The sequence below is a fragment of the Canis lupus genome, chromosome 21 (assembly GCF_048164855.1).
Source record: "Canis lupus baileyi chromosome 21, mCanLup2.hap1, whole genome shotgun sequence".
Classification (NCBI taxonomy): domain Eukaryota; kingdom Metazoa; phylum Chordata; class Mammalia; order Carnivora; family Canidae; genus Canis; species Canis lupus.
Window position 1 is genome coordinate 14607841 of NC_132858.1, and position 19933 is coordinate 14627773.

The 19933-nt window shown below is 45.3% G+C and overlaps 1 protein-coding gene across 1 annotated transcript in view; it reads left to right on the plus strand.

Annotated features, from left to right (window-relative positions):
* The window catches only part of PTPRJ (protein tyrosine phosphatase receptor type J), a 162663-nt gene that overhangs the window by 90588 nt on the left and 52142 nt on the right, over nucleotides 1-19933 (plus strand). The window lies entirely within an intron of this gene.

Below are 19933 nucleotides of genomic sequence, written 5' to 3' on the forward strand. Positions count from 1 at the left end.
GATAGAGATCTAGTTTCACCGTTTCCCTGTGGATACCACATTTTCCAACACCGTTTGATGAATTCTTCCCTCTGTTGCTAATGATTGTCAGGGCTACATGAGCTTATAGCGAGGTTCCAGAGGTGGGGAGGTTTCTCTCTGTGTTCTTTATTCTGTTTCATTGGTCACTTTGTTCCTGTACTAGCAGCACACTGTGTTAATTACGATTAGCATTATAATAAGTCTTAATAGGTGGTAGAAGAAATGATTCTACCTAATTCTTCTGGAGGAGGTCTTGGTACTTTCTTGCTTTTTGCCATTTAAGTTTTCGGATCAACTTTCTGAAAAAAACTTGCCTCACTTGGATTTTGGTTAGGATTGCATTGAATTGACATCTTTCAATATTGAGTCTTCTAGTCTAGGGACATGGTCTATCTCTTCTAAGTCTCTTATTTATTTTTTATTTTTTTAAAGATTTTATTTATTTATTCATGAGAGACAGAGAGAGAGAGAGGCAGAGACACACAGGCAGAGGGAGAAGCAGGCTCCATGCAGGGAGCCCAACGTGGGACTCGATCTTGGGTCTCCAGGATCATGCCCTGGGCCCAAGGCAGGCGCTAAACCACTGAGCCACCCAGGGTTCCCCCTTCTAAGTCTTTTAAATAACATTTGATAATTATCTCCATAGAGAGCTTATTAGATGGAGTCATAGGTTCCTTAGGGTTTTGTTATCATAAATGATAACTTAAAAAAAATCACCTCTTCTGTTTATGGCTGGTATGTAGAAACACATTTGATTTAGTAACTGTGCTAAGTGAAATTCTCTGATTATTTCTGACAATGTGTGTGAATTGAATTTTTTTTGTATACAGCCAATTTTATTATCTCATTTTCTGTAAGTAGAGTTTTGTTTCATACTAATTTAAAGTGTTTAAAAAATATTTTATTTACTTGTTTGACAGAGACAGTGAGAGCATGAGCACAAGCAGGGGAGTGGCAGGCAGAGGGAGAGGCAGGCTCCCCACCAAGTAGAGAACTTGATCTCAGGACCCCAGGATCATGACCTAGGCCAAGGGAGACATTTAACCCACTGAGCCACCCAGGCACCCCTGATTTCTTCTTTTTAATTCCTATCTATTTATTTCCTTTTCTTGTCTGCTAGGTAAACAGAAGTGGTGCCTGAGCATCCTTGTTGTCTTGGTCTCAGTTTCTCCCCCCTGCTCCCCCCCCCCCAGTTTTATTAAGGTTTAGTTGACAAATAATGTATTGGTTTTGATTTTAGAGGGAATCCTCCCCAGTTTCACCTGTGCTTGGAAGGCTGCCTGCCCTGTTTTTGGTAGATTGCTCATAGTTGGGTTAAAGAATTTCCTTTCTAGTCTGAGTTTGCTAGGAATTTTTCATGTATAAGTGTTGAATATTACCAAATCCGTCTTCTGCCTTGCGTTGACCTTGTATTTTTCCCCCTTTAATCTGATACTGTAATAAATGATGTATCTTCTCTATTTCTAAGCTATTCTTGCATTCCCTGGATAAATCAACTTGGTCATGATACTGTTGTTTTTATGCATTGCTAGATTCATCTTCCCTAATATTTTATTTGAGATTTTTGCATCCATGGTCACGTATAGTGTTGGCTTGTAACTTTTCTTGCTCATTTGTCCTTGTCTTAGTATCAAGATTATATTGGCTTCATAGAACAAGGGAGTGTCCAAGGGTGCCTAGGTGGCTAAGTTGGTTAAGCATCTGCCTTGGGAGAGGCATCAAGCCCTGCTTTGGGCTCCCTGCCCAGTGGGGAGTCTGCATCTCCCTTCTCCTTCTACTTTTCCACCCATTCTCTCTCTCTCTCTCTCTCTCTCTCCCCAAAATAAATAAAATAAAATAAAAATAAATCTTAAAAAAATAATAAGGGAGTGTCCCTCCCCTTCTTGTTTTAATCCTTTAGTATTATTTGTGTAAAATTAGTGTATAGACAAGTATTTTAAAAGTCTCCCAAGGAAACATTATGTGAAATGTTTCAGGAGTTCTGTGAAGTGTTTGGCTCACATTGCTAGGAGAGTAGATCTCAAATGTTCTCTGCTGCCCCCAAAAGTAACTGTGTGAGGTGATGGGTGTTAACTAACCTTATTGTGGTGACCATTTCGTACTTAATTCATACATATATCAAATCACCACACGTGCACCTTAAACCCTCAATTATATTTCCATAAATCTGGGGAAAAAATTTAAAGAGGCTTTAACAATGGAGGCCACTCCTGTGCTCCTTGGTGATACCAACTAAACATTTCTTGAAAAATGATGCCCTTAGGAATAAAATCTCTGTTCTCTGTTTAATTGAGGTGAATTGTTAAATTTTGACTATTTACAGCTGTACATCTCTTATGAATCAGAATTTCATTGCTTTTGTGCATTCGAACACAAAACCCAGAAATGGATGGGATGTAACACATGATTTCGGATTTTTGTTTGCCCAGGTTGCTGTTTAAAAAAAAAAGACGGGGCAGCCCCAGTGGCGCAGCGGTTTAGCGCAGCCTGAAGCCTGGGGTGTGATCCTGGAGACCTGGGATCGAGTCCCACATCGGGCTCCCTGCATGGAGCCTGCTTCTCCCTCTGTCTCTGCCTCTCTCTCTCTCTCTCTCTCTCTGTGTCTCTCATGAATAAATAAATAAAATTCTTTAAAAAAAAAAAAAAGACGGATGCTCCATAAATAAATGTTATAAATTTGAACTTTTAAAATTAAGGCTTACTAATAATGTTATCTACCATATGAGGCTTTATTTGGGATTCACATAAGATTTGATTTGTCAAGAGGATTTTGCTCTTCTAAAATAATACAAAGGGAAGCTGCTCATTGCTAATGGTTCCCGCAGCTCTGACGATCCTTGATGAAGTGTTCTTTGATTATGTGTCAAGATGAATGGTGCAAACCTTTGACAGACACACAACTGTGGCTGGAGAGAGCCCAGCATTAACTCCTGACCTTGGCATCCCAAGCGAGCAGGTGTTGAATGAACTGAGTTCCTCTTAGTCCTTTTTCCCTGGTGGGTCATTGGTTCCTGAGTAAGATAGATGCATGCAATAGAAGAGCTGTTAATAGCATTTACTCTGTCTTAATCCTTTTTAATCCCATTCATATTTCAGTGTCTGAAACTTGGCAGGATGTCAGAAGCCACAGTACAAGCAGGGAAATTTTTCTTTGAACAGCCAGGAACAAGTAAAATTGTTTTCCCCATATTTAATTTGTTAAAACATTTAAGAGTGGAATATTCCCTCTGAGATCCCAAATAGAGTGCCACCAAAAGATCTTGCCAAAATGACCTTACTGGAGCTTATGATCTCAATTTTTAAGAAATGGCAAGAGAGTCATTTTATCACGCTTACTGAGTACCATAATAAGATATTCCTGACATTTTAAGTTTACCGAATGAGGAAGTAACTTTGACAGAGGTTGATGGCTGAAATCAAGTGCTGTCTGTCTGATGTCAATCCTGTTGGGAATTTGGACCATTCGTTCTTTACCCATGTGACTTCAGCCTCTACCTGGGCTTGTCTGCCCCTACTTTTTGATTAACAGGACTTCCCTATTTCCTTGCAGATCTGATACAAGGAATTTGCAGATCTGATACAAGGAATTTGGAGAATCTCAGTAAAGTGCCAGGAATACTGATCCCTGATCTCTCTTGAGATCTGTTAAATCTGAGATTGGGTGTGCTGGTTTGTGGCATCTACTGTGATGGATGAGTGGATTTGAAGTCCATATGTGGCCATTAAGGGTGTTTTGGGGATGCAGAAGTTCCTGGTGGCACAGTGGCTCCCCTAACGCTAGAATCTGGATGAGACTTGGGGTCAGCTTCAGGGTAACAAGAGGACAGATGCCCAAGAACATGTTGTCTTCAACTTCCTGGGCTTCCTTTTCTGAGTGCTGGCCTTTATTGGGTGGAGATGGGTCTTGTCTGGAGGGGGAGCCCTTTCTGCCATTTGGGTTCTTGCCCAGCCCTGGGGTGAGGGCTGGCTGAGGGGGGTCCACACCATTGTGAGAGAGAAGCCTGAGAGCTCCTTGAGGAACATTAGGGGTTTGAATCAGTTGTGTCTTTGAAAAAATTTACCCATTTTGGACTTGTCTGTGGAAGCAATTAGGGAGATCACAGGACCGTTTCTGATTCCTGATTCTGTACAGTGTCTATTCAGAAAAATAGAAAACAGTCAACTGGAACAGGGGATTATTTGAGCACACACAGAGTCCTGTTGTCTCAGAGGCATGCCCTCAGACAATTTGCCTTTTAGTGAAGTTTAAGCCCATGAAAGGAAATAAAAAGTGTTTTATTAGATGGCAAAGAAAGATGGACTGGACTTATGAGACTTTGAGAATTTTAGCTTTTCCTTTGTTAATGGAAACTTAGGAAGAGAGTTGCTCTTTATATAATGCAATTTATTCGTACAATGTGGTAATTATCATTAATAGTTAATAATCATCTTCAACTGGGTAAAATACCAGTGTGTGTGTGTGTGTGTGTGTTGTGTGTCTTTTGTCCATAGCCAAATATTACTACTTCTGAAGATGAACGTACCTTTGGGATATAGGCTGCTAACATTCATTAAGCATCAACTTTGTATAAGACCTGATGGAAGTTCTTGCTTGCCACAGTCATGGGAGGTCAGGCAGCACTGTTTTTCTGAAGAATACGTGAATTGGTGACTTACCTAGTGTCAAACACATATTAGGTGGTGGAGTGGAGATTTGAACCCCAGTCAGATTTCCACATTCATTCTCCCTCTTCTGCAAAATATTGACTCATTCCCTGTAGGTCTCGCTGGAGTCCAGCCCAGGTCACTGCAGTTTACAGAAGATGTTTACATCCATCATGTCCTTTAGTGTTGAATTTTGTTTCCTGAAAGCACACAAGGAAAAGCCAGGGATCCATGAATGTGGCAAACGATGTGTTGTGTGAACAGATGATGTCAGTCAGTGGGTGGGAAAGGGACTTACTAGATGCTGAGTGACAGTGTTGGTCTTCCTGAGCCTGGTATGAAAACATTTCAAGTTGTTGGTCAGTTAGGAAAATCACTTGTAGCCCAAGTTCCCACATAGGCTGATGGGATCACTTTCTAGGATCTGTTGGATTGCTGGATTTGTTGAAGGGAGGACTGAAAGAAGCTGCCAGAAATTTACAGTGCTTCTGGAGGAAACCCCTGCCCTTGGCCCACTTTCTCCATGTCTAGTCTGTTTCTAAAAAATAATTAATTAATTAAAAGATTTTATTTATTTATTTATGAGAGACACACACACACAGAGATAGAGATGTAGGCAGAGGGAGAAGCAGGCTTTCTGTGGGGAGCCTGATGTGGGACTCGATTCCAGATCCTGGCATCACACCCTGAGCCAAAGGCAGACATTCAACTGCTGAGCCACCCAGGCATCCCTCTAGCCTGGTTTTAGATCAACTGGAACCCACTGGGCAAACTCAACTTGGATTCTAGAAGACCAGGCCCCTCCCTCGTTTATAGACCATCAAAGAGTGTCTTCAGTTTATCCTGAGTTGGGTTTTCCTCAAACTAAAGCAACTCCCAGTTCATTCTCCTGGAGTTGTTCGAGGTTTTCCTGGGAGCTTGGGACTTGTAGTTACTCAGACCAGAAGGGAGTCTCATCTTTTCTTACCATCCCTTTATTAAGATACCATCCAGTGGTTCTTGACACTTTACAGGGATTTGAATCACCTAGAGAACTGTTAAGAAAGTCAGAGGCCCAAGGTGGTTGAAGTAGAACAGGGTTGGGCTTTTGTATTTTTTTACCAGGTTCCCCAGATGGTTCTGATACTTACCAAAGTGTGAGAACCACTTCTGTGTGCTTTCTTGACATTTATTTATTTATTTATTTATTTATTTATTTATTTATTTATTTATTTATGGCTAGAATGTTCTCTTCCATTCTTTCCTGCCATCCAGATGAAATCCAGTTCTTGTGCCTACACCTCGTGCCCACTCCCATTCTTTCTGCATCTCACACTGCTGACCATCCAGCCGTCCAGCGCTCAGCCAGCTCAGACACTGTGCTAGGTGTGTGTTATAGGGTCCTCTACCCCCCATGGGGCTTCCAGCCAGTGGAGGAGACACCTACAGTTATGAGCCGCCAGATGTGGGGCTGGAGGCTGAAAAATCCTGTGGTGCTGGGGACGTGGAGTTAGGTGAAGCCATCCTGGTGGAAGATTGAGGAAGGCGGGAAAACGAGGGAGTGAGACATCTCTCGCTTTCTAAGAAGGTAGTAGGACCAGCGTGAGTCAAAGTAGGGGATGGCAGCACAGATTATTCAGAGAATTTGAGGTATGTCAGTATGTGGAAAAACGTACATGAAATGTGAGTTCTGCTTTTATGACTCACACTTTACTGGAGGCATCGATTACATCTGTTGTTAAAAAAAGAGGTGTGTATGTTGAAGAGCTCAGAAGACAACAGAGAGGTAGACTGTAAGAACTTAATGCCGTCACCAAATTAGGTGGTTCCACCTCAAGGAACAAAGGAAAAAACAATCCATTGTTTATTTGTCTCCCTTGCCCGTCTTCAAGCACTGTGAGACTAGGGAACTTCTTCTTCCTCCTCCTCCTCCTCCTCCTCCTCCTCCTCCTCTTCTTCTTCTTCTTCTTCTTTTTTTTTTAAGATTTTATTTATTTATGAGACACACAGAGAGAGAGAGGCAGAGACACAGGCAGAGGGAGAAGCAGGCTCCCTGTGGGGAGCCCGATGTGGGACTTGATCCCAGGACCCCGGGATCATGCCCTGGGCCAAAGGCAGATGCTCAACCACTGAGCCAACCAGGTGCCCCGAGACTAGGGAACTTGTGTCTCTGTGCCCCAGAATGATCACGGGCCTGGCATAGAGAATGCAGGGTGAATGGATGAGTTCTAGACCCGGCTACTTTGACAAATCACTTTCACTGGGCCTCTGTTTCTTCTACTTGAAATAGAGGCAGGTTGGTACAGATAATCTCTAAGATTTCATCCAACCTCATGACTGACCGCATATATCTCAGTTGCTTTGGAAGCACTGAAGTTCACACACATCTGTTTGGCTTTACCCACTCACAGCCAGGCCCGCTCTGTGTTAGGCCCTGGAGAGCCAGTTAAAACCCACCAGCTAGCCAGTGCTGAGCAGACCTGTGTCAGGGGAGGCACTGTGCTAGGCTTGGGTCAATGTGACGTGTGTGACTACCTTTACCTTAGGAGAGATTTTATCGTCCAGCCAGAGAGATTCAGTAAACATATGGAAAAATGAAATTGCTTTATGCTAAGAGAGAGGGAACACAAATGTACAGGGTACCAGAGTAGCTACTCTGAGAAGCAGCTCTGTGGCCAATGTGGTTTTTTAAAAAAATATTTACAATTATTTATTTATTTATTTATTTATTTATTTATTTATTTATAAAAATATTTATTCGAGAGAGAGAGAGAGAGAGAGAGAGAGAGAAGCAGGCTCTGTGCAGGGAGCCTGATGCCGGACTCGATCCCAGGACTCCAGGATCACGACCTGAGCCGAAGGCAGATGCTCGACCACTGAGCCATCCAGGTGTCCCAAGATTTTTTATTTTTAAGTAATCTCTACACCCAACATGGAGCGTGAACTCACAACCCTGAGATGAAGAGTCGCGTGCTCCGCTTGGCAGGGCCAGCCAGGTACCCCTGTGGTCAATGTGTTCTGACCTCCAGGAACCATTCTCTGACACCCGTGGGCCCATATTGCAAGTTATTTTCTCTTTCGAATACCTTGTATTCTTTCAGAGAAATTTTGGACCTTCCCATGTCATATCAGCCAAAGACTTCCAACTGGAAATCCAGACTAGCGTCGAGAGATCCTGTGTTCTTAACACTGAGCTGATTGAAGTCTAGCCAAGAGCAAAGAAACAATGACAATAATGATAGAGCTATCCTCTCTTGAACATGTGCCTTGTGCCAGGCGTTATTTCACTGAGTTCTCTTAAGTATTTGAGGAGGGAACTGTTGTAATCCCTATTTCCAGATGAGAAGAATAAACTTTAGCTTAGTGCTCAAAGTAGTAATTTTTGGAACCAGGACACGGAACCAGACCCAGACCACAGGCTCATATTCTGACCTGCTGTCAGCCTGTGCCTGCGGTTCTGTCCAGGGTAAATATGTGATTTAGGGCAGTGGTCGGCAAACTACGGTTCTGTGGGCCAAATCCAGCTACCACTTGTTTTTGGGTGGCCTGTGAGCTAAGAGTGGTTTTTTACATTTTTTAAATGGTTAAAAAAAAATTAAGACAAGGATAATATTTTGTGACAGGTGAAAAATTATATGAAACACAAATTTAATGCTTATAAATAAAGTTTTATTGGAACACAGCCACGGTCATTAGGTAACACATCGTCTGAGGCTGATTGCTACAACATTTGTATGAGCTGCAAAGCCTAAAATATATATTATACTGTCTGGCCTTTTACGGAAATATTTTGCTGACCTCTGATTTAGGGCATTCATTAGGCTTTATGAGATGTTGAAAATTACCTGTCACTTCCCATCTCTGTCTTCATAATTCATGGACAGGCTCTACTGGGCCAGCTCTCCCATAATCCAGGATTTTATGACTCAGAGTTCTCTTTTCATTGCTTGGATGTCAGATTAAAGAATCTACTTTGTGGCATCACTGGCTTGATAGTACCTGCCCCAGGTGATTTGCCAAGGTGCCATTTTATCAAAGATTGGTTTCTCAGAGGGGATGATGGTATGGCTTTGCCTTGGAACACTTTTTGGTGGGGGGCAGTGGTTCTCTTTAACTTATTATTAAAAACTGATTGGAGAACCAAACAGTTGAAGTTTCCTGTGTTGTCTGAATGTTTTAGTGATGTACTTTTTAATTAGTAGGGAATATTGTAGGCAAAAAAATCTGTATACCGTCATCTATTACCACCACCTGTGAGTTTTGGCCACCCTGAGACTCTTCTGGCATATGGGGAGGCATGGGTCCTGGGTCCTGTGCTTGCCGCTAAACTGGGCAGACTAGACTACACCCACAGTGTGGGGAGTGGGGTTGACACCATGGATCTGTAGAGAGCGTCTCTCTCTCTGTGGCCTCAGTACAGCTCTGGCTGGGGTGGGCAGCAGGAGCCAGGAAGGCAGCCAGTCTAAGAATTTTAACTGAAGTTCCTCTCATCCCACAACAGAATCCCAGATGCCAGCTTGCCCTTCTCTGCCATTCTCTAGCAGAAGTACCTTCTGGTTCTGTGGTTCTGCTTTTTCTTGGCAAGACCGCATACTCCTCCCTATGCCTCACCTTTCAGATCCTCTGCTCCCAATTCCTGTGAGTGATAATAATTGTAATGATAGCTCACACTGACGGTCAGTGTTACTTCAGGATGGTTCTAAGAGGGCGTGAAAAGCATCTGAGTTGATGGAAATCACCACTGGCCCTTTGGCCCCTGAGGTGGGATCCACCCTTGGCTTTGTAGCCAGAGTAAACAGATATTGAGAGACCCCTTAGGTTTTTGTGGTCAGCTGAAGGCAGAACTTGTGAGGCTGGAAGCTGGAGCCTGGTATCCTGAAGTTTGCCCTCTTCTAGGAAGAAGGGGGAGCGATGTGGGAGACTGGGGAGTCAGGAAGGCATAGATTAGAGATACACCCACCTGGATGGGGTGAGGAAGAGGAGGATTCCATGAAGAACTGGCCTGAGCATAGCAAGCACTTGGTAAGTGGTGCCTATAAGCTATTTTTGTCCATACTCTAAGGTGGATGGGCATTGCAGGAAGGATTTGGTGGGATTTTTGGAATGGTTTTATTATTCAGATTTAAAAGTAGAAAATTGGGGATCCCTGGGTGGCTCAGCGGTTTAGCGCCTGCCTTTGGCCCAGGGTGCGATCCTGGAGTCCTGGGATCGAGTCCCACATCAGGCTCCCGGCATGGAGCCTGCTTCTCCCTCCTCCTGTGTCTCTGCCTCTCTCTCTCTATGTCTATCATAAATAAATAAAAAAACCTTAAAAAAAATAAAAGTAGGAAATTAAAGTCTTCACTGAAGGATCACTCTGGTTTTTTGCTTTTTTTGGGGGGTGGTGGTGGCAGCAGCAGCGTTGGGGGGGTTGGTTGAGCCGGGGTGAGCAGAGAATTTAGGGGCAGGCAAACTGGTGCATTTTATATTCACATCGTGCAGTTAATTCACATTTGAGATTGGCCAGAAATCTCTTCTTAAGAGAGAAACTTACAAAGTAAACAGTTCTTTAGTAATTACAACCCGTGAATCTTGCAAGATTAATAGAATAGAAATTATTAAAAATAATTAATAGAAATTAAATTAATAGAAATTCAAATGTTTTCAGGGGTAGTTGGGAATGTAAGTAAATGGAATGAGCCAAATAATGAAAAAACCACAGTGCCTCTTGATCTTTCATATGCTCACATTTGATAGGAAAAATGAACAGTGTGGGTACCATGTTGCTTGGTAACTGACATTCATCCTCAGCATTGAGATCACAATAGTTGGGAGTGGCAGTGAACTCCTAGGACTTTCCCCATCAAAAGGAGGAAGACACTCAGATCCAATTAATTGCTTGAATGTGACCAGATAAGAAAGGCAGATCTTTTTTTTTTTTTAGAAGCTAAAAATTAGGATTTAAAAAATGCTAAGACTCCTATTTTTCATATTTTGTACCTTGTATATATATAATTTTATTTGTCAATTACATATCAATAAAGTTGGAAAGCACAATGGGGAAAAATAGGAAGTGTTCTATTGGAGGTGAATTAAAAAAAATCTCTGCTGTGGATGGAATAAAACATGTCAGTGGGCTAGATTTGGACAATGGAACTCCAATTTAGGACCTTCAGACTTATCATACAATGTGGAGAAAGACTTCAGAAAGGGGTCTGGAGCTTGCCAACTCTCACAATCTCTTGAGATGAGGAGATGAGCTCTGCCAAGGGGTTTTTGGATTTGTGCTTTGGTCTCAGTCCTGGGTGATCTGGGTCCAGTTGCTGAACCATTCTGGCATTTAACTTTCTTCCTTCATAAAATCAGAGGGTAGGTAGATCACTAGTTTTCAAACTGTGTTCCTTCAGGTGCATCGGGGGTTCCATAAGTGTGTCATTAAAAACACCCTCCCCACTTTACAGCTGGGCTGTGCTTGAGATTGCAATCAAAGTGTAACAAACATGTTTGCCCAGATACATGTTACACCACAATTTTTTTTTATTTTAAAGATTTTATTTATTTATTCATGAGAGACACACACAGAGAGATAGAGAGAGAGAGAGGCAGAGACACAGGCAGAGGGAGACGCAGGCTCCATCCAGGGAGCCTGACGTGGGACTCGATCCTGGGACTCCAGGATCACACCCTGGGCGGAAGGCAAGCACTAAACTGCTGAGCCACCCAGGGATCCCCACACCACAATTTTAATATGCTGGAGAATACCCATTAAATGTCAGAGTGTGGTTATGCATCAAAGTAAGAATGAGGTACCATGAACTTTAAAATTAGTATATAACAAAACACGATTTTTATCCAAGCATCCCCATTTACACATATACATGTATTTCTAGAGATAGGTATGAAATGGGGAGCTCTGTACTTATAGTTCTTCAGAAGATTCTTTTTGAAAAAACAATCCTGCTGCTATGCTAAAAATACCCATGGAAACTTCTGGCCTGGGATTTCCTCAGCTCTGCATCTCAAAGTTCACATAGCCTCACCAAAATAGCCCGTCTGGTTACTTTTTTCTCTGTGCATTTGGTAGAGTTCATCATGCCTCCAACTGTCCCCAGAGGGAAGAGGTGAGGCAGCTGGTCTTTGTGGGCTGGTGGGTGCTCATTCCTTCCATCAAAACCTCACCTGGCTTTTTTGGGATGCAGAATTCTGGTAGATGCTGACCCTTCTCCACAAACCCTTTTGATGATAGCGTCAGGTTCAGAGAGCCACAGAGAAGCAGAGTCAGCCTGGCTTGGTCTGATGTCTTGTGCTATGGCAGTGCTTGCCATACTGCCCGTTGGCCTGCCTGTCCTTTGCCTTTTGGACTCTAGGGTAGAAATGGAGCCAGGTATTCAGGCCACCTCACAACACCACACTTGTCTTCTGGGGGAGTTTCCCACAAAGATATTTATTGCCCGACTTCTGGGTTCAGAGGAAGAGCCCACCCCATCTACCGTTTTCATGATCAATGATTTACCTTTTAGGGACCAGTTTTATAGGGAGCTGTTGGGTAATTTTCACATGGGAGATAAATGAGACTTCGGAAGAATGCGCTAAATCCCGTAAAATGCCATTTGATTTAAAAAATTGCTCGAAGCAGTTCACATTTTGGTTAATTACGTCAGTGGGTAAAAATAACTATTGTCATATGGTGTGTGGGCTTGGTTTTAGAAGGATAAAGAGTCTATTGTTACCCATTGTGTTCTTCAGTCACTTATTATCCATCCCTAAAAACCCAACATGGGTAATGGAAAACCCGAAGATGTGTCACTTGCTAAAATCCAGGTGGCTCTACGAGTTTCCCTCAAGCTCTGCTCTCTTTGAGAGCAGCACAGAAGCCATCATTATCGAATCGGTTTAAGTGGGTTGATAGAACCTGTCCCCAAAGCCCACAACAGGCAGGGGTTCGTGGGTTCCATGGTCTCAGTTGGGACTTGTCCAGCGACAAGCCAGCTGAGTGCTCCGGGGAGTAGGTAAGGTGGCAGAGCTTCGGGGTCAGGGAGGCCTGCTTCCTGGCTCTAAGCTGCTGGGTCAGGAGCTTTACTTTTCCAAGGCTTAGTTTCTTCATCCAGAAAATGGGGATAAACACAGTTCCTGCCTCCTGGGATCGCTTTAAGGCTTAAATGGGTTGTTGAAGAGAACACAGGTAGCACAGTAACTGGGCGGTAGTTAAGAGCTCAGTCAATATTATAATAAGTAGAGTCAACCAGCATTAAGTCCCTGCATGGGGTCCTTCTCTAGGTGGTGATCCCATTGCTCTTCCCTGACACACCAGCCTCCATCCCCTTCAGCCCCAGTACCCCCATGTTCACCATGTCTTTGGGCACCCCCTGCCTAGGTAGTGGGATGGCTCCTGGCTACCTCTCCACGTTGCAATGTCCTGTTCTTTCCTGCTTCTCCTACCTGTGAGTGCCTGGAGAGTTGATACCACCTTACGTGCCATTGGCGCCTTCGGCACCCAGCCCAGGCACCCATCTGGAGCCTGATGAGGTGCTACCGCCACGGGGAAGAGGCCTGAGTGACAGGGGCTGGAGGTAGCTCAGGATCTGGAAGCTCCTGGGAGCTGGGGCGGTCACCAAAGGTCACCAAGGGAGCTGCAAGGTGCAGCAGCATCAGAGGTTTGGGGAGGCAGGAAGATGGCTGGTGGGCTGTGGATAGAGAAACTTTATTGTGTTTGAGCTTTGGTGAGATCTCAGAAATGGGATCTCTGTGACATACATCCCTCTGCTATTTGCCTGGAGGGTGGTGATAGGCCCTCGTGCCCCAGAGCTCATGCCTATTGGTCACTGTGCTGGGCTGTGCCTACCCTAGTCACGGGCTCTCAGCAGTGACGGGACGCAAGCTCTGGACCGTGGATCCTCTGTGAACCCCCGTAGACCCCCTGCCCACTCCTCTTCACCCTGCCCTGCCATAGGTCGACACCTATGGATGCCCTTGACCTCCCCTCCACCCCCACCTCAGCCCCAGCTGGGTCAGCCCAGTGGGGATGGAAGCCCCAGATGGAGGCCAGAGAGGCAGCCCCTCAGCCCATCTCTTTTCCTGGCCCACTGCTACGGCCTCAGGATTCTTGCATTCCTTGTTGCTCCCCTTCCCCCTACTCCCACCCCCCACCCTTGTAAACAGGCCCTTTTAAACTGTCCTCAGTTTCCCCAGTTGAGTGTGCCATCTGTCCCTGCCAGGACCCTGGTGAATATTCCCATGGTTTAGGAAGAGGAATCTAGCGGTCCTATTTATTTTTCATTGGCCATTGAAGGGAGAGCCTAGGGGAGGGGCAACCAGGTACGTGGATGAAGGAATGGGGCCCGGCTCTCACCTTTGGTGTTCATCACAAGGGGCCTCCATGTAGGTTTTGGCTCCTATATTCCAAATGAAGGACTATGGATAGAGTCACAGTGATACTCTGACAATATATTTTTTTTAAAGATTTTATTTATTTATTCATGAGAGACACACAGAGAGCAGCAGAGACACAGGCAGAGGGGGAAGCAGGCTTCATGCAGGAAGCTTGATGTGGGACTCGATCCCAGGACCCCAGGATCACAGCCTGAGCCAAAGGCAGACACTCAACCACTGAGTCACTCAGCTTCCTCTGACAAGATTAAAACAAAAGAATACTGCAACAGATATTACCCTGTTCTGGCACTTAAATTTTTTATTTTGTAAGTGTATACTGAGCACTTCAAAAGATAAACGTGACCTGAGTTTTTCTCAGCCCTAGGAGGAGGAGAAGGAGGCTGTTTCTGTTATTTAGGGCTTGGGTTTAGGAGGATTTGGTTCGTCGTGGCCACAGTATGGAAGTGGGGAAGTCAAGGTGATGTGGGCAAGGAAGCATCTTAAGGACATAACACCCATAGGTCCCCATGAAGGGTGAAGGGACTGAGGAGTCAGGTTATTCTGAAGTTGATTGAGTGGGAGACCGGTTCGATGGGGCATCTACAGGGGGACTTGGAGAGAGGGGAAGAGAACATGTATGCATGTGTTTTGGTGTGGATGTAGGAGGAATGTTTATGTGTAGAGGAGCCGGGGAGAATTTAGAAGGTTTAGGTAAAGGTAGCTAGTGACGTCTTGTGTAAGGAGACTCCAGTGTTCAGAGTGGACCACTGATGTGGTAGCTGCAGCATTGGCTGAATTGGGATGGCATCGAGGGTAGTGTTCATAGTTTGGTTTTCTTGGCAGTGTGAAGGAGGATCCTTGTGCCCAGAGCCACAGTTTCAGGACTGGTTGGTAGTTCTGAAAGAGAAGGAGAAAGAGTTTTGGCTCATCACCGTAACCCGAGTGAAACAGGAACACCTCTCTGCACAAGGGGAGTGATGAATAAGGCTGGAAGGCTCAGTGGCCAGGGTCTGCTCCTCAGACGCCACTGTGTGGCATCGGGTGTTCAGCTAATGCTGCCGTGTGGTTGAACCGTAGGTTTCTGCTGTGCCGGGGGCATCTAGGTTACCAGAAGTCTGTGCAGAATCGAAGACAGTATCCTATTCCTTTTTTTGTAAGTTAGTATGTCTTCCTCCTAAATCAGTGAGCTTGGTCTCTCATCTCCATGCGCACTGAGGGGGCCTGTAGAAGCCTTGGGTCAGCTGGATGGGTGACTTGGCAGAGGAGTAGCGAGCCGTGGGGGTGAGCTGTGATACTCCTCTGGGTCTGCATCCCAGGACAGGAGGGGTGCGGGACGCTTGCTGTGAAAGTGGTTGAAGTCCAGGTAGAAGCCGAGACCTGGGTTCTGGTTTTGGTGCTGTGTGTCCTTGGGTAAGCCACTTACTGTCTCTGGGCTCCAGGGCCTGCCTCTGTAACTGAGTGCTGCTCATTTATTTAAATACAGGTGTGAGTTTCAGAGTGCCCGTCCGCTTGGCCAGTAGGATCTGAGCCTTGGTGTTGTCATCTGTGAAATGGGGAAAAAAGTAGCTTGTGGAGTTGCTCTGAGGATTTAAAGATGCTAACGATCACTGTTAAAGAGGTGGCTTCCTTTCATCTTCACTGCAGCAGGGTGGGTATGATTATCATCCCTGTTTACAGATGTAGACACCCAGGGACCAAGGGGTTAAGGTCCCGGCCCAAAGTCACAGAGCTGGGAAATGGTGGAGCTGCTGGATTTCTCACCAGGCAGTCGGATTCCACATCCCGAGCTCTTCAGCTGTGATTCTGGGACTGTGCTCAGCCAAGGGATGTAGAAAGCCCACCTCAGTGCCTGGCACACCGTAGGTGTTCAGGAAACTTGAGTTTCTTCCTTTGTATCCTTCCAGAATGTATCTGGAAGTGGAGGTCTCCAGAGCCCTGGCAACTACTAGTACTTCTCTTTCTATGGATTTCCCTTTTCTGGATATTTCATATAAATTGAAATCATACCACATACGGGCTTCTGCATCTGGCTTCTTGCAATGCAGCATGGTGTTTTTGAGGTTCACCCACCTTGGAGCATGTCCCAGAAGTTCGTTCCTTTTTAATGGCCGAATAGTATTCCATTGTATGGATATAGAGCATGTTGTTTATGCATTTATCTGTTTCTAGAAATTCAGTTGTCCTCTACCTTGGGTACTGTGAATAGTGCTGCTATGGCCCCCCACTGCCTTTTATGGAAGCTTTAGAGGGTCCCTGATTCAGTTTGGTTTCAGCGTCTGTGACTTCTGATGTCCCCTGAGTCCTAGTCACAGGGCAAGCTCACCTGTAACCCTGATTGATGGCTCTGCTGAAGCCAGGAGGGAGAGGCCTGGAGCCTCAGATGAGAAGGGGACAAACTTAGGAGTCTGATGTACTGCTGGCACTGAGCTTGGCTCTGCACACTAAATCTAGTTTCATTTCTGCCAAGGGGGCAGGTAGAGAGTAGAAATTGCTGGTTCTATCTCCAGCCGCAAGCATCTGTTTTCATATCTCCTTCCTGTGCCTGGGGCCAGTGACACTAGCCAGGAAACTCTGCTGTGTGTCCTCGGGTTGCACACTCTGAGCCCCAGTGTTCCTATCTGTAAAGTGGGGATTATAATCCCTAGTCTATAGGGTTGTTGTGAGGATTAAGGTAAAATGGAATGCTTGCTTCCTTTCCTATGAGGATTTGGGGTGGCTGGGTTAGGGACCAGTGATGGAAGGGCACTTGTGTGCAGGTTGATTTCTGTGGATGCCGTGTTGATTAACAACCACCGGGGCCCTTCTGGATCCTCTTAGAAGGGGAAGGAGCTGAGGTTACTCTCATTGTCAAGTTTAGCTATCACTGCTGGGAAGTTGTCCCCAGCTTCCTTTTTTCTTTAGTTAACTTTGGTGCTTGGCATATGAATATTTTGGAACTGGGTTGCAACCAATTTCACCTCCAGGTACAAGTAGACTTTGAGCTCATTTTAGAAATATGGGTTTTCTGTTGATTGTATTCTTTAAAAAAGTATTTACAAATTTCCCCCATGCCAGGGGTATTGTGGGGTATTATTTGCAAAGGTCTTTTTTTTTTTTTTCCTGTGGTCAGTGGAAGAATTTGGGACTCTGGCAGACCTGGGTTTGCATTCTGGTTTTACTTTTCCCTCATCAGCTCTGTGACCCTGAATTACAGATCACTGGCCTTTCACTTTCTTCATCTTTAAAAGTGAGAGTAAATGTGAAAAATAGCTACCTTGTGTCAAATACTGTTCTTTTGGTTTTCAACATTAGACAACCTGAATAAAGCTAGTTAAATGATAAGGGGTATTGCATCTCCCCAAGCAAGAAGTCTGGTGGTAGGACAGGTGTAGGAATGGTTGATTTAGTAGCAAGGATCCAGGTGTTACCCCCTTCTGTCATCAGCCATCCTCAGCAGGTAGGTGATTTCTCACCTCCTTGTCACACAAAGGCTGCGTGCGGCAGCTCCAGGCATCATGGACAGGTCTGATGAAGTCTAGTGAACTCGGATGGTATTTTCTTCCATGTAATTCCTTTTTATTAGTGAGGAAGCCCCCCCCCCCAAACCCCTACCCCAAAGACCCCTTGTGGATTTCTCTTAGGTCCCTTTGTCCTGTGTCTTATTGTGGGCTCTTTAGGTCCCCTGGGTCCTTTAGAAAGGATCAAATTGCTTTATTTGGGAAGTCAGGCCCATGGGGGTCAAGATTAGGGAAAAGAAGGGGGAGGGAGGCCAGGAGGGATTGAAGCCATGTGATGCAGTGTGCCCTTGATCTGGCTATTGTTTCACACTGAGCTGAGCTGAGACGTGGCTGGTGTATTTGCATGGCACGTTTGGGAGGGCTGCCAGGAGAAACCATAACCCACATTTGTCAAGAACACTTTTACTTTGCTTGCTGGAGTTTTTGGAAGGTGGAGGGAAGAAAGGTGACACTGATAACTTTTTTTTTTAAGACTTATTTATTCAGAGAGAGAGAATGAGAGAGAGACAAAGACACAGGCAGAGGGAGAAGTAGGCTCCATGCAGGAAGCCTGATGTGGGACTTGATCCTGGGTTCTCCAGGATCATGCCCCGGACTGCAGGCCACACTAAACCGCTGCGCCACCTGGGCTGCCCTGACTCTCATAACTTTTAAAATAAATCTTTAAACCTTCCTTAAGTCCTAGCGTATTTCTCACCAGTTGCATTACATGGGAATGCAGGGTCTCTGGTGATTAAGACGTAGGCCCTGGAGTCAGACTCCCTGGGTTCAAGTCAGATGCTGCAGCTCACCAGCCCACAAGGGACCTGTTCCTACATTTAGGGTTGTTTGGAGCATTAGGTGAGTGAATATCTGAAAGCTCTTGGAACGGCACCTGACCGAGTCAGGCTCTTTGCATATTGATGGTGACCCTTGCCCTTTGGCCTCTAGAGCTCAGAGCTGTTTGGCATGTGGTCTCAAGTAATGACAAGCAGCCAATGTTTACTGAGTCTAGGGCTGTACCGGACACAGATCGAAATGCACAGTCTTTGCCTATGTGTATGCCCTCATTTGACTTCCCCCACTGAATGGTTCCTACCCCAGGGGTACCTTCCATCTGTCCTCTGGTTTTCACCTGCCTCCTTTCTCCCTCCACTGTGAGCCCCAGTGGGCTCACGCTTTACCCCATGCTGAACATATGCAGGGCGCCAGAGAAGTGCTTGTTCAGTGACTAGTCAGTGCTTTCTCCTCTACCTCTACTTCTTACCTTATGTCCTTTACTCTCCTAAAAACAATTGAAGGACAAGTCCAGATCGTCAATGTTTGTAGGCAATATATGGACAGATGGTTGACCCAATGGAATCCAGTTTAGGATACAACCTATATAGGTGTAGAGGACAAGATAATAACATCGCAAGGGGCTAGGATGGGCCAGTCTAGAGTCATGAGGTTACGTAGTTTGTTTTCCAACTGCTGGGCAAAAAAGAAAAAAAAGGGCTCGCTGCCCTGGGCTAACTTGCATAGCAACCTGGTCCTTGTCTTTCTCTCTCCCGAGGTCCATCAGGGACAAGTGGCCTGATGCCTGGCATAGATGGATGGCAGGGGATGGAGGCAGGAAGATAAGCTAAAAGAGCATGGGCTTGAGGGTAGAGTGGGGGTAGGAAAGGAGAATCAACAGGATGTGGGCCCTGAGACTTGGGGAGGGGTGAAGAATGAGGAGGAATGCTCAGATTCCTTTGGGGACTGGTGCCTGGGCCCTTGGGAGATGCCGAGGAGTAGACCTTTCTTTCCGTCTGCCTAACCTTTGAGAGGATAATGAATGTTGTCTTTGCCTTCTCCATTTGGTAAGTGCAAAAGGTGTTTCCTTTGGGTTGAGTTGGGTTGGGTTGGGTACTCAGGCTCCTGGACCTGACCAGCCTTGGCCTTGCTGTAGGACCTTAGGCCAGTCTTCTTCCTCCTCTGGGCCTTAGGCATTGCTTCCTTTCCAAAACAAGAGGTCCATTCTTTTCTTCAGTGTCATCTATTGAGTGCCTACTGTGCGCACCATTCTGGGCATGGGCACAGACAGGTTTCTGTTCTCATGGAGTGTACATTTTAGTTGGAGGAGGCTGCTGCTGATTGAAGTGGATGCAGAGGAGAAAACATGCCAGTGATATGATGGAGAGTCAGGGGTGCTGAGGTCTGCTGTTTGGTTGGAGAAGGATTCCCCGAGGAGCTGGCATTTTAGGCCATAACACTGGAAGGTCTGGGGCAGAGTGTTTTTGGAGAAAGGAATCAATATGTAAAGGCTGAAAGAGAGAACCAGTTTTGGGAACATTGTGAAGGGCATGATGAGATCATGGGGGACATGTAGGTTGTGGTTAAGAGTTTGGATTTTATTCTAAGTGTGATGGGGAACCTGGAGGACATCCCCCCCCCCCCCCCGCTAAAATCCCTTTTGATTATTTTCCTCTTCGTGAGTGCTG